Consider the following 16,286-nt stretch of genomic DNA (forward strand, 5'->3'; position numbering starts at 1 on the left):
CCTTCTTTTTTTTTCATTTGTTTTTCTTATTCTAAAGAAAAAGAAAAAAATTTTGTTTTTGGAATTTTTACCTTTAATAAAAGAAATGCTTAAAAAAATTTGAATTTTGAATTTTTTTTGGATTATATATATATTCATTTTGGAACAAATAATAAAATCACGTTCAACGCCCGACTCTTTTTATTTTTATTTTTGGCATTTTCATAGACAAACAAAAATAAAATAAAACATTTTAAAAACCAGACTCTTTTTCATTTTCATTTTCATGGCAAAACAAACTATTTTCTTTTCTATATTTTTTGAAAAAAACAAGACAGAACAATGATGATTATTTTCCCCCCTATTTTTCCTTTGCTTTTAATATAACAAACTAATAAGACGTTTTTTTTTCATTTTCTCAAAATTTCGGCAGAGTTTCGATACTACTCGGACATTGGTTTTTTTTCTTCTAAAAATAAGTAGTTATATCTCTACACTGTTATTTTCTCCTCCTTTTCACGGTTTTTTTTTAATCTGTGGAAAATGATGAAAACATACAAAATCTTTTGAATTTTCATGCTTTGTTTTTATATGCATTTTTATTTTTTATATTTATTATTATTTTCAAAAATGTGGCATGGGGGACATGAGGGATTCCAAGACTTCTTGGATTCCACCAATGTTCCCCATGTGCTTTTCCCAAAAATGAAGCGTGGGGGACATGTGGGATCCCAAGACTTCTTGGATTCCACAAATGGTCCCCATGTGCTTTTCCCAAAAATGAAGCGTGGGGGACATGTGGAATACCAAGGTTTCTTGAATTCCACAATGTTCCCCATGTGCTTAATTAACATAATAGCATGCTTATCAAAAATAGTGCAACTTTCTTATTTAACGTGATCAGCATGATAAGGAGTGTCATTTGTCCGCAAATATCATTGGTCCGCCAAATGACCCATTCACCCTTGAATAAATACAACATGTAGCACATAGGATGCCAAAGATGGTCTATTACTTTCAGGTTGCTTGTCCTAGACGGACCCAACCCCTGTATTGAGTCCCCTAAGTCAAATGCACATGATGCAAATAAACGTTCTTACTAGAGATCCGGCATGTGGCTTTGTTATACTAAGTTCATAACCTGGGTATTTGTTCTAAACCTGGCTTACCCGGGCGGACAACTCGAGCCGAGGATGGGAGCTGTGTACCGGTAACCAAAAGGCCATCCGATTTTGCAACTCCTCTGAATCCTCGTTCTATTTTGGTATATGACACTAACAGAAAGAAGCCACGACCAGCGTGCACTCCTCAAGAGAGAGAAGAGAGGGGTTTCGGCACAGTTTATATGTACAGTTCAAATAATATCAAAGCAGTAAAAGTAGCACTTAGCACATTAGGCTCAACCACGTAAAAATCAGATAATAAATAAAGCCAAATAATAACAATTATTTTAAGCTCGAATTCTTAACCCTAAACCAGTGGTTCTGGGTCGCCTTCCCCAGCAGAATCGCCAGAGCTGTCACACCTCCTTTTTCCGCACCCGCGGGGGTGCAAGGGAGTTTTTTCCAATTAAAGGACAATCGAAACGGGATTTGTTTATTTATTTCAGAGTCGCCACTTGGGAGATTTAGGTTGTCCCAAGTCACCAATTTTAATCCCGAATCAAGGAAAAGAATGACTCTATATTACAGTCTACGCACCAGAAATCTGGATAAGGAATTTTGTTAACCCGGGAGAAGGTGTTAGGCATTCCCGAGTTCCGTGGTTCTAGCACGGTCGCTCAACTGTTATATTTGGCTTGATTATCTGATTTTATACATGTTAAACCTATGTGCAAGTTTTAAACTCTTGACCGCTTTTATTATTATTTTTTACGAGAATTGCAACGTCGTGAAAATATATCTCGAACCACGTTACATCAATGCACCCGTGGTTGTTTGACATATCTCGACTTGGTTGAGATTTGGATTTGGGTCACATAAATGTGCACCCGAATTACGGAAGATAAATTATTAAAGACGTGCCTAACGCAACTAGCGTATTGTTATTTTGGGGAAGGCCATAAAATTAGCTAAACGGCCTATCCCGAATTCTAAGTGTTTAATATATATACATTTAGAGGGCCCCGCGACTTATGCATTTTTTGTTTGTCGAGGTTCGTCTCCTTCATTATTAAAAGGATTTACAACGTCATGGAAATGCATCTCATACCACGTCTCAATCAATGTACCCATGATTAGAGACACATTTCGATTTCGTTGAGACTTGGATTTGGGTCACATAAATGTGCACCCGGGTTTAAGGAAGTAATTTAATTAAATCGCGTCTAAAGAGGCTAACGCGTTATTATCTTTGGGGAAGGCAGTGAAATTCACTAAACGGTCCATCCCAAATTCTAAGTATTTATTATGACTAATTATTGAGGGCCCCGCGATTTGCATTTTTATTTGGCGAGGCTCGTCTCATTTTTATTTTTAAGGATAAACCTACAGTGACTACATTTCTCTATTAAGTTCGTCTCTAAAAAGAAAATCCTAATTTATTAATCAAACAATGGAAGCTAGTAGGATACACGGCTAATGAAGAGTATCTCGAGCTTGACGAATTATAATTAAACATGAACTTACATTTAGAACTAACCCATATGGTAAACAACAGAACAATGACTAATAAAATTATGATAGAACTTATTAAATCAATCCGACTACCAATTCGGCGAGCTAGTCACGAACATGAAGACTTTTGTACAACTTTCGTCTAGCATGCCAATTTGAGATAGCAATAACGTAAGCACAAAACTAAAACTCGACAGATTTAAACAAGATCTTCAACATAACATTTATTCAAGCTCGGACACTATAGTGACCGATAGCGACTCAAACAAAGATTAGAAAACGAACCTCGACCACCTCAGAACGACAAACACGACTCCGACGGAACTCAAGTCGGACCTCACTGAACAATGACGACCTCGATGGAAGCAGAGAGCTCGGCCAAAACTATCAACGCACGAGATATCGGCTGCTGCTGGATTTTCTCGACGCAGCAGGTACGTGAAGATAAGCAGAAGGGGTCGTTCGGATATGAGGAGGAAACAGGTTATGGAGGGTCGTTTGGGCAGTGGTTAATGGCTGGAGCTCAGACGCGAGAGAGTGGTTGGTTTTGGGTTATGGTCGCCGGACGTGATGGAGAGCTTGACAACGCAGCAACAGCTGCTCGAGTTCCGGCGAGGGGGCAGTGACGACGCGATGGAAGGAGCTGGGTTGGGTGGTTGTCGACGGGCCTGTTTGGTGGTCTGTTTGGTGCTGGTGTTTGGGTGGTGGTATTGGGCAGTGGTCAACGGTTGAGGCTGTTGCTGGGTTGGTTTGGGTGTGAGGTTGAACTGGAGGCTTGGTGGACAGTGGTCGACGACGACGGAGCTGGGGGGGTTGCGGACGGTTTGGGTAGTGTAGATGGAGGTGGTGTTTGTTGATGGAGGTTTTGGGCTGTCGGGAAGGTGAGGAAATGGTGGTTTCACCTTTCCTTTTGGGGTAGGCTCCTAGGGTTTTTTATTCATCTCCTTTTGGAGAAGATGAATCAATAGTGTCCGTTCAAAAAAATTTCCAAAAGTCCTGCTCTGCCAAATGTGTTTTGCCCGTGTATTTGATACCCTTGCTAAGAAAAATGAGCCCCACGCGTGGTGGGGTTCAAGGTTTGTGTCCCCCACGCGTGGTGGGGTTCCCCGTGTACGTTGTTCCGTCCGTATTCCCGACGCGTGGTGGACTCGGATTATTATGGGCTAGGTCCGAAAATTAGGCCTAAAAGCGGGTAAGTTAAAACCCAAATATTATTCTTTTGCCTGGACCCGAGAATAAGAACACGACGTTGCTTAACTAGTCCTATGTAAGCAAAATAACTACCAAAAATAAGACTAATATTTAAACAAAACTATATCTTTTTTAAATATTTTTCAAGATTTAAAATAGCTACAAAATATTAATAAAACTATTTTTTTGTAATTTTCGTTTTTTATATAAAGATAAAACATAAAGTAATATTTCTTATTTTTTTCAACAATTAAAATGACTACAAAACATTATTAGAACTACATTTTTTGGTAATTTTCGAAATTATGTAAAGAACAAAATAAGGTACTATTTTTTGTATTTTTCAAGTTTATGAGAAATACATAAACTAAAATATATATATATTTTTTGTAATTTTCTTTTGCGATGAAAATTAAGTAAAAATAGTTAAAATAACTATATTAGACCCGATTTCACATATTCACGCTAAAAATGTGAAAATTCTCGGGGAGGGTCAAAAATCCGGTGTCTACACATTTCAGTCTTTACATTTCAAGTTTTGAAGTTGGGAGCCCGCCCATATAACAGAGGAATACATTGAAGTTTTAAGTTAGTAAAGCAGAGGGTTACAACAAAAATCCCGAGCAGAAATCAGAAGGAAGACCACAAGTCGAGCCAGAAGTAAAGAAACATCAGAGGAAACACAAGGCAACAAGACAGCGAGGCAACAAGGCAACAACAGTCCCATGACCAAGTTTGAGAATAAATCTTTGTAAAGCATAGATTATAGTTTAGTCTAGCTTCTTCATTTTTTGTCATGGTGTAATAAGGAGGTCAGTAGGCAGTATCAGCAGCAGTAACAGCAAAACCGCAGCTTCATGGTAGTCCCAGCTACCAAAACTTTCTGAACTACACGCGACCTGATTCCCTTAAAACCAAGGATATGTAGGCTGTCCAAAACCAGGACTCGGTTGCGCCTTTCCTTTTTATTTTCTTCCTCTTTTGAATAACGATATGATCAAAAATTAGTCGCATTGTTCACATTATCTTTGCCCAAAAGTTTTGTTTTCATTAATTGTTTATTATTATAATTGTGAACACCTAATTTTTGACAATATTTAATTTTTTATCACTTCTTTTATGTAAATATTTTAGGGGGTTTTAACCTACTATTATTTTAGCTTTATTACACTTTTTATTATAGGATAAAAATACCAAAAAAAATTAAAGGGGAATTATCACTATTAATATTTTTTTTATTGTTTTTTGTTTTTTTTATAAAAAACAATCCGAAAATATAATTTTTTTTAAAAACAAAATAAAATTCGGGAATGATTTAAAAAATAAGAAAAAGGAAAGTATTGAATAAAAAAAATATAAAAGTCAAAATAGGTGGAATTCTCTTTTAAAAAAAAAGTAAAAGAATGTAGAAAATTAAAAAAAAAACGTTTTGTGGAAATTTTGAAAAATTAAAAAGTAAAAGAAGGTTGGAATTAAAAAATAAATATAAAGGTATATGAAAATTTAAAAAATTTAAAGTAAATGAAAGTAGCATTTTTAAAAGAAAGTGGTTTGTTTTTTTAAAGAAAAATTAAATAAAGTGAGATTCTCTTTTAAAAAAAAATAAAAAGTGGGATTTTAAATAAAATAAAAATAATTAAATTTGGAATTTTAAAAATAAAAGTAAATAAATGTGGGATTTAGTTTTCTAAAAAAATAAAAGCAATTTGTAAGTGGGATTTCTTTTAATTAAAAAATAAAACAATAATAAAAAAACAAATCTGAAAATTTCAAAAATTTTGCTATAAATAGAAGAGAAAATTTAGGAAGAAGGGGGTTCAAAAAAGAGGAAAAAATAGATAGAGAGAAGAAAAAAAAAGGGGGCGGAGAGAGCGGTATACACTCGATATACACATAGCGATTAATGTTAGCTTGGTGTCAGTTTTAAGCATTGATGCATTTTTCAACAAAACCGTAAAAGAAAAAAAATGGCTTTGTATTCCACATAGATTAACTCCAATAATCCAATTCATATAATAAAGCTAAAGTTGAACTGGATCGAAATGATAGCTGGTTTGTTAATATTTACAACGGCAAGCGGCAGATCTTAAGTTAGGTAGCGGGTTCAAACTAGAAGGTGTTTCCTTTTTGTTTGGACCCGGATTTGAATTTGAAGCCCGAAATATTAATGCTAATTGATTAGGATTTTTCTTTATTCTTAGAGACCAATAAATAGGAATCATAGTCGCTTTAGGATATCCTTGAATAAAAAATGAGATGAGCCTCGCCGAATAAAAAATACAAAATTGCGGGGCCCTCAATAAATATTTGTTTTAAAATACTTAGACTTAGGGACGAGCTGTTTAGCCAATTTCACGGCCTTCCCCAAAAGATAACAACGCACAAATCACTTCCGGCGCTCTTTAAATAATTTACTCTCTTAAACTCGGGTGCACATTTATGTGACCCAAATCCAAATCTTAACGAAGTTGAAATGTGTCGCTAATCACGGGTACATTGATTGTGATGTGGTTCAAGATGCATTTCCACGACGTTGCAAATTCCTTTTAAAAAATAATGAATGAGACAAGCCTCGACAAACAAAAATACACAAGTTGTGGGGCCCTCTATACGTGTTGGTAAAATTACTTAGACTTCGGGATTGACCGTTTAGCAAAATTTTACGGTCCTACCCAAAATAATGATACGCTAGTCGCTTTAGGCGCGTATTTAATAATGTTATCTTCTTAAACTCGAGTGCACATTTATGTGACCCAAATTCAAATCTCTACAGAGTTGAAATATGTCAATAACCACGGGTGCATTGATGTGACGTGGTTCGAGATGTATTTTCACGATGTTCCAATTCTTGGTAAAAATAATAATAATAAAAGCGGTACACAGTTAAAATTTGCACATAGATTCAACATGTATTAAAAATCAGATAAATAAGCCGAATATGACAGTTGAGCGACCGAAACGGGATATATTTATTTATTTCAGAGTCGCCACTTCGGAGATTTATGGTGTCCCAAGTCACCGGTTGAATCCCGAATCGAGGAAAAGAATGACTCTGTTTAACAGTCTGCGCACCAGAAATTCGGGTAAGGAATTCTGTTAACCCGGGAGAAGGTATTAGGTATTCCCGAGTTCTGTGGTTCTAGCACGGTTACTCAACTATCATATTCGGCTTGATTATATGATTTTATACAATTATGAACTTATGTGCAAACTTTAAACTCTTTACCGCTTATATTATTATTATTATTTTAACAGAGAATTATAACATTGTGAAAAACGTATCTCGAACCACGTCACATCAATGTACCCGTGGTTATCGACACATTTCGACTCTGTTGAGATTTGGATTTGGGTCACATAAATGTGCTCCCGAGTTTAAGAAAGTAAATTGTTAAAGGCGCGCATAAAGCAACTAGCGTATCATTATTTTTTGGGTAAGGCCGTGAAATTTGTTAAACGGTCGATCCCGAAGTCTATACAATTATTAACCAATTATTGAGGGCCCCGCAACTTGTGCATTTTATTGGGCGAGGCTCATCTCGTTTATTTTAAAAGGATAATCCTAAAGTGACTACATTTTTTCCATTTAAGTTTGTCTCTAAAAAAAGAGAAAAATTCTAATTAATTACATGCTTGAAAAGGCCGCTACTTATTTATCGGATTAAGACAAATGCAAACTGAAAATTACAATCGAGACAAAGGGAGATTGTTTCATGCCTTATTTTATAATTGAATATTACTAAAATTGAAATTATAAATAGAATACGGAATTTACAAATAATATTACCAAAATAAACTAATTATCCTATAACTAATTTAGACCCACATTGTTAGATGAATTGAACCGTTAGAATTAATTGTTTACAACTATTTGAAACTGGAATTAACCTTAATCACTAATGCTTATTCGAAAGTTTGTTAAACTTAATCGTTAACTCGTCTTGTTTGAACTCAAATCATGCCTATTGGATTAATGATCTTAGCAATTACTACTACAATCCTAACTTAAAATATAGTGGGCCTACTGATTCTACGAAATTACTAGCCATTTTTTATTCTGCCTAATATTTATAGATCTGCATTACTAACATGATTAAAAATTCACAAGCTTTGACTCATTTCTATTCCGGTTTGCATGAATTCAGAATTATACTTCACTAATTAAACTAAATCAAAATAATTTTCAGTAATGACTATCTATCAATTCATGTACCTATAGGCATATAGAAAACAGTTCAAACTACTTAGAATAGTTCTAGGTATAGTCCAATTTTCAGTATAGTGGTACAATGTAAATACATGTCTAAGATGAGCATAAACATATACAATATTTCATAATGTACATTCTAATACATTAATTGAACACACTTTAATAGGCAATCTGTTAAGCCTTTTAATTCAGCATTTTTCCAGTTTGAAGTCACATCAGTACTAATCTCAGAAATGTGTACCTGAAAAGGGACCACAAGGAAAAGGAAGAAAAGGATCAGCAGGAGCAGTAGCAACAACACAGCAACAACAACAGTAACGGAAATAGAACAACCCAGTAACAGAGTTTAATAAAACCAGCAGAATTCCAGCAACACCCTTTTTTAGATTGAAAGACCAGTTAATGTTTAACCCTTAAAATTCTGACCCAATGTTCAGAAAATTTCCCCTAAACTCTCTTCAAAAATCCGTCTTCGAATCTCCTAATTTTCTCTTAATGTTCAGAAAATCCCCCCTTTAACTTGTGTCAAGCTCTTCTTATTTATAGCCAAACTTGAAGCACTTAAATTAAATCTCACCATCTTCTCCCCATCCCCTTTTTGAATCTCACTACTTAATGATTTGTCCCCACTATATTAAACAAATATATTAGTTCCCACTACCACATATCTTTTCTTTATTTAATTCCCTTATTTCCCACTACAGTATGCTTTGTCCCCCACTATATTAAACAATGTATTAATTCCCACCATTATGTCTTGTCCTCCACTACGTATTATTTTATGTATTATTTTAATACATTAGCGCTTAGTGGACAGAACACTCAAATTAATCAATTACTAAAACTTAAAAACCCGAAAATGCCCCTGAAACTACTAAAATTACCATTCTACCCCTGAAAATATTGTTTACCATTCTACCCCCATCCCTTTCAATCTGTACCAAAACCATATCAGCTATAACCAATTCACCTAATCAATGATCCAATTAACAAACAAACTCTGAATAAACAAACTCGCCAAACAAACTCCTAATCGACAACATTCATGAATTAACAACAGAGTCAGATTCATATCAACAAACTTAACAGGACAAACAAGTAGATTTAAATCACTAAACTCAACATCAGTTGAACTCAAACTAAATCAAACAACAACATAACCAAGATGAATGATTCATACTAAATCAAAAACTAAAGACCAACACATAAACACTCGACATTAAATCACTTGATGAAAAATTAACAAACTTCAAACAAAAAATGAACACGAATTAAATCCAACAACATTATAACAAAGATGAATGATTCAAACTAAATCACTCGACATTCGACATTAAATCACTTGATGAAAAACTAACGAACTTCAAACAAAAATGAACACGAATTATCTCTAATACAAACAAAGACGTGGGTTCGAATTCAAACCAACCCATCGGAACACAAACACAATCATAGAAAGAAGAAAAAGAGCGGAAGATGAATTCACTAAACGAAAACAAAAAGAAAAGAGAACGAAAACCTACTAGTTTGAAGTTCGGGTTCGAACGGAACCTCGACGAACAACGCCGAACGGGAACCTCTAGAGTGGTTTCATGGCTACACTGTTGTGAATGGGAAGCGGCAGAAGAAGCGACGATGATGGCAAAGCTTAAAGACGATCGGGAAACAACAGTTGGTTGTTGGTGGCTAGTCGTGGAAGTTGCTACTGGTTTGGGGGCGATGGAGGTGACGATGGTCGTTTGGACGTGACGACGATGGGGCTGGGGACGATTGATGTTGGTTCGTTGCTGGAATGACGGACTGGTTGCTGCTGGGCGGGGTTATGGGTGACGGGAGGCTGTTGGAAGCTGATGGGTGGTTCGACGCTACTGGAGTGAGGTTGAAGGGTTTGGCAATAGAGTTTGGGAGGATCGATGGCTTCAGGTGTTGGTCGCCGGACTGACGAAGAAGAAGACACAACAGCCGTGGTTGCTGGAGATGGCAGTGGGGTTGTTTGAAGCGACGTGGTCGTTCATGGCTGGAGTTGAAGACGAAGCAGAAGAGAAAGGCAACCACGGGAGGGTGGTTTTGAGCTGGAGGGGTCGCTTGGGTAAGGTGGTTCGTTTGGAGAAGGAGAGGAGAGGGGGCGGGCAGGTGTGGCTGCGTCGCTTGGAGTAGATGGTGGTGGTTTGGGCAGCCATGGGACGTGAGGGGGAAGGGGGTGGTTTGGGGAAGATGAAGAGGAGAGGGGGCGGGTGGTTTTAGGGTTTTGGGGTTGGGAAAATGAAAATATGAAAATGAGGGGATGAGATTCGTTTGGGTTATGGGGCGGACTGGGTCGGGTCTACCCGGTGGGGGTTATTTGGTTTGGGTCTGGTTGATTTAAATTAAAAGGTGGCCCAATCCGATTTTCTTCTTATTTCCATTGCTTCTTTTTTTTCTTCTTTTATTTTTGCTTAGACTAAAACTAAATTCTAAAAATCCTAAATTATCCTATAGAACTAAATTAATTTATAAAAATGCAAATTAACTCTTAATAACAATTAACACACAATTAAATAGTAATTACGATAAAATCACACAATTTGGACATTAAATGCTAAAAATGCAACGTACATTATTTTTATGATTTTTTGTTCTTGTAAAACAAACTTAATTGCTACTAATTGTAGAATTAAATCCTAAATGCAAATACGACATATTTTTTATTAATTTAACAAATAAACATGCACGGACAAATACAAATAATTATCCAAAAATGCCACGAAAATTCTCAAAATTGCACACAAAGAAAAATTATTTTATTTTAAATTTTTGGGAGTATTTCTCACATAGGGCAAAAATCACGTGCACGAAGAGTTTTCGTGCAAAGATAAAGTGAGCAGATACCAGCGATTTTTGCCCATCCGAGTACTCCGTGTGAAGCAATTTTTTGAAAGCTTTAACCGAGCCTTTGCTTCGAAGGTTTCTTACATATCCCTGGCTAGAAGGGAATCAGGTTAATGTAGTTCGGGAAGTTTTGGTAGCTGGGCCTACCATGGGACTGCAATGTTACTGTTGTTGCATGCTGTTATTACTGCTTGCCGACCTCCTTATTACACCATGCTGAAAGAAAACAAAAGCTAGACTAAACTATAGTATATGAATTACAAAATCTTATCTAGATCTTCAGTCGTGCTCTTGTATCTCTTGTTGCTTTGATGTCTCGGTGACTCCTCTGGTATTTCTTGTCTTGTATTTTCCCTGACTATCGATCTCGAACTACTTATGTCCTTCTCGGGAGCTTCGCATTATTTTTCCATCGAATCTTGAACTTCCTTCCTCTGCTGGGGATTTTTGTTGTTTCCTGCTGGGGATTTCGGTTGTATTCCTCTCTCGTGTTTCTTTACTTCTGGCTCGACTTGTGGTCTTCCTTCTGATTTCCGTTGGTTTTTTTTGTAACCCTCTTCTTCACTGACTTCAAACTTCCATGTATTCCTCTGTTATATGGGCGGGCTCCCAACTTCTTCAACTTAAAATGTAAAAACTGAAATGTATTCCTCTATTATATGGGCGGGCTCCCAACTTCTTAAAATATAAAGACTGAAATGTATTCCTCTGTTATATGGGCGGGATCCCAACTTCAACTTAAAATGTAAAGACTGAAATGTATTCCTCTGTTATATGGGCGGGCTCCCAACTTCTGGACTCGAAATTTAAAGACTGAAATGGATTCCTCTGTTATATGGGTGGGCTCCCAACTTCTTCAACTTAAAATGTAAATACTGAAATGTATTCCTCTGTTATATGGGCGGGCTCCCAATTTCAACCAACAACTTCGAAAAATAAATCGTCTTTCCGTTCTTCAGGGGAGGCTCCTGACCTCAACAACAACTTTGAAAAATAAATCGTCATTCTGTTCTTCAGGGGGGCTCCTGACCTCAACAACAATTTTGAAAAATAAATCGCCATTCTGTTCTTCAGGGGGGGCTCCTGACCTCGACAACAACCTCGAAAAAATAAATCGCCATTCTGTTCTTCAGGGGTGCTCCGACCTCAATCAACACCATCGAAAATAAATCGCCATTCTTTTCTTCAGGCGGGCGAGATTTCGACAACTTCGAAAAATAAATCGCCATTCTGTTCTTCAGGGGGGGCTCCTGACCTCAACAATTTCGAAAAATAAAGCGCCATTCCGTTCTTCAGGGGGGGCTCCTGATCTTAACAACAACTTCGAAAAATAAATCGCCATTCTATTCTTCAGGGGGGCTCCTGACCTCAACAACAACTTCGAAAATAAATCGCCATTCCTTTCTTCAGGCGGGCGAGACTTCAACAACAACTTCGAAAAATAAATCACCATTCTGTTCTTCAGGGGGGATCCTGACCTCAACAACAACTTTGAAAATAAAATGCCATTCCTTTCTTTAGGCGGGCAAGATTTCAACAACTTCGAAAAATAAATCGCCATTCTGTTCTTCAGGGGGGCTCCTGACCTCAACAACAACTTCAAAAATAAATCGTCATTCCGTTCTTCAGGGGGCTCCTGACCTCAACAACAACTTCGAAAAATAAATCGTCATTCCGTTCTTCAGGGGGGCTCCTGACCTCAACAACAACTTCAAAAAATAAATCGTCATTCCGTTCTTCAGGGGGGGCTCCTGACCTCAACAACAACTTCGAAAATAAATCGCCATCCCTTTCTTTAGGCGGGCGAGATTTCAACAACTTCGAAAAATAAATCGTCATTTTGTTCTTCAGGGGGGGCTCCTGACCTCAACAACAACTTCAAAAATAAATTGTCATTTCGTTCTTCAGGGGGACTCCTGACCTCAACAACAACTTCAAAAAATAAATCGTCATTCTGTTCTTCAGGGGGTGCTCCTGACCTCAACAACAACTTCGAAAATAAATCGCCATTCCTTTCTTCAGGCGTGCGAGATTTCAACAACTTCGAAAAATAAATCGTCATTCTGTTCTTTATGGGGGATCCTAACCTCAACAACAACTTCGAAAAATAAATCGTCATTCCGTTCTTCAGGCGGGGCTCCTGATTGCTATAAAATAGACAAAACAAAGGAAAGTTTTTGCCCCAGTTTGCACTAGGAAGATTTGTGAACTGCTAGCAATATTATAAACCACTTATACTATTGATGCAATGGTGAGAGTAAACTAATGACTAGGCCAGGATGTGCGTCTCCTATGAGTAAAACCCAAAACTCTAACGAGCAAATGCGTTTGCTAAAAATAAAACCTGAATGAACCAAACTAGGAAGTGCGTCTCCTACGAGTAAAACTTGTATGAACTAGACTAGGAAGTGCGTCTCCTAGGAGAAAATCTCAATTTAGGAAGTGCATCTCCTAAAGCAAAAATATAACATGAAAGACCCAAACTAGGAAGTGTGTTTCCTAGGGGTGAAACTTCAATGATTCAAACTAGGAAGTGCGTCTCCTATGAATGAACTTAAATGAACCAGACTAGGAAGTGCGTCTCCTAGGGGAAAATCTCAATTTAGAAAGTGCGTCTCCTAAAGCAAAAATATAACCCGAAAGATCCAGACTAGGAAGTGTGTCTCCTAGGGGAAAATCTCAATTTAGGAAGTGCGTCTCCTAAAGCAAAAATATAACCCGAAAGACCCAGACTAGGAAGCGTGTCTCCTAGGGGTGAAACTTTAATGATTCAAACTAGGAAGTGCGTCCCCTACGAATGAACTTAAATGAAATAAATAGGAAGTGCGTCTCCTAGGAGAAAATCTCAATTTAGGAAGTGTGTCTCCTAAAGCAAAAATATAACCCGAAAGACCCAGACTAGGAAGTGCGTCTCCTATGAATGAACTCTCAATTTAGGAAGTGCATCTCCTACAACAAAATATAACTTGAAAACCCAGACTAGGAAATGCTTTTCCTAGTGGTGATGTGTGATCTTCTCAATAGCCTTTGCGTAAGCAGAATTGGGTCATTACACCTGAAAATTTCAACCTTCCAAGCTTTGATATGAACATAGCTTCCATCCCTATTTCAAACAAAGAAAACTTGTGAGTTTAAACATGGTGGTTGATTGCGATACTCCTGCTGGGGATGCTATCAACCATTTTCCCATCTAACTTGAATTATCTTTCTTCAAAACTACTTCCCTCAAAACTTGTACTGTCTTCTATGCGAACTGCTGGGGATAACATTTTTCACAAATATGTTATCTTACTCCTTCAAAGACTACTTCCCTTAAGATTGATGTTTCATTCCTCCGCAAACCGTTTCCTTTTGCAAAACTGGTCTTCCTCTTTTTTCTCATTTTTTTTATCTTCTTCCTTCGAAGACTACCTCCCTTAAAACTCGTGTTATCTTCCTTCTAACATTGCTTTCTCTAAAACTTGTTTTGCCTTTCCCGAAAAATCGCTGGGGATACCGCTTTTCACTAAACTTGGGTTAGACTTCTCGAAATTTTTCGAAATGAACGAAAATTTTCTGCCCCAGTTTGACAATCTTTCTTGTGGTGCGTCTTTCCGTCGTTAGTAATATTCCCTGTCCCTGCTTCAAATCAAAGAAAATTTGGTTAGTTTAAAATGTGGTGGTTGGTTGCGATACTCCTGCTGGGGATGCTATCAACCATTTTCCCATCTATGCGTTGTCTGACCATCTTGAACTGGGCTGATACCTTCCGACCTTCTTGACGATTCCTTATTCACAAACCTCTTACCCATTTTTCCAGTCTTCTTATCTGACCTCATGTATTTTCATGCCAACTGATTTCACTTGAAGATCTTGCATGTTCATTGATTAACCACTTCCTTTATCGTCTGTGTTACTGAAATACCTTTTCGCGGTGCAGACCCAATATCTTCTTTTGCGGTACTGTCCGTGAACTGGCATTTCCCCAACCTTTGAGTCTCCTATGAATTTCCCAATTATGTCCATTGCTTTCTACGTTATTTTTTCTTGATTTTCCGCTGGCCTTGGCCTTATCGCCCTCGATTTCTGCTAGGTATATCCTTCTTGACACCGGTCCATCCTTTTGTCAATCTCATCATAGAATATACCCTTGGTTCAACCCCCTGGCCCTCTTTTTGTTGCAATGCCCCTGAATTGATATGGACCAATCTTGGGTATTTTGTGCGAACCTCAAAGCACGTTGACTACCAGCTCATTGTGCTTGTTCTTTCCTGACTTATACCATTTTGACGTACTAGTCAGATCTCGTCTTGCATAATTGGAAAGCTGATGGCAAATTTTGAAATCATTTCTCGCTTGTTCTGACCAAAAAGACCCAAGAAGAGGAAATGACAAAGGTAAAAGGAACAGAGTAAAAGGCAAAAAGAAAGAGATGACTCTTAACAAGAAAACTACGAAGTAAAATCTATCAGATATGGATACCAACTCTATTATCCATGACATGCACACGTGGCCTATCCTCTATCGCTAATCGCCTTTCACAATCTTCGTCCGGTGCTTTCCTGTATGATTCTCAATCTTTATTCGACTTGTAGTGCCCGAAGGATTTTCACTATCAAGCCTCTCTCATTTTGATTTTTTTCTCTCAACTTATAGCCGCCTCAAGGTGCCTGTGAAGGTTTCCACCGATAAGACTCTCTCATTTTGGTTTTTCTGTCGGGGATCAGAGTGTTATTCTCGACTTCCATTTGCATGACTCGGCATCTTTTAAAGATTGGTCAAAAGGTCTTTCTTTGGACCGTAACGTGGGGTTTTGGATAGGGCTAGAAAGAAAAGGTATTAGCGGCTCAAAACGAATCAATTTGGGTTCAAAATTTACAACCTTCGGAACCAGATTTCTTTACATCAAACACAACTTCTGCCCCAGTTTCTTTCTTGGGGATTTTTTTACACTATGTTACCCTATGCACACTATGACCGAGCCGTGAAGCGCCTACGTATCCTCTTTGAGGAATCAGGTCAAACGTAGTTCCCAATTCCTCTTTTTTCATTTATTTATTATTTTCTTTTCTTTTCTTTCTCTTTCTCATTTCTCATTTCTTATTTATCATTTCTCATTTTGTTGTTTTGTTGTTTCTGTTGTTTTCTTTTCCTCTTTTTTTTCTTTTTCTTTTTATTTATGCTTGTGTTTTCTAGTCTTTGTTACTGATTCCGAACGAGGGGTACAAAAGAAAACCAACAAGGTTCAAAAGGGTTAACGAAAGATAAAGTGTTTAAATAGCAGAATAAAATGCCTTCGTCATTCCAATCTTCAAAACATGCCAAGCACTAACAACACAATTAAATATTCGCCACATCTTCTGATTGTGCCAAACTTGATAACCATATCCATACATTCGCCTTTTCATTTGTCATTTTTAAAGTATCGTTGGGCAATACTCTCA

Source organism: Nicotiana tabacum, chromosome 8, assembly GCF_000715075.1.
Source record: "Nicotiana tabacum cultivar K326 chromosome 8, ASM71507v2, whole genome shotgun sequence".
NCBI lineage: Eukaryota > Viridiplantae > Streptophyta > Magnoliopsida > Solanales > Solanaceae > Nicotiana > Nicotiana tabacum.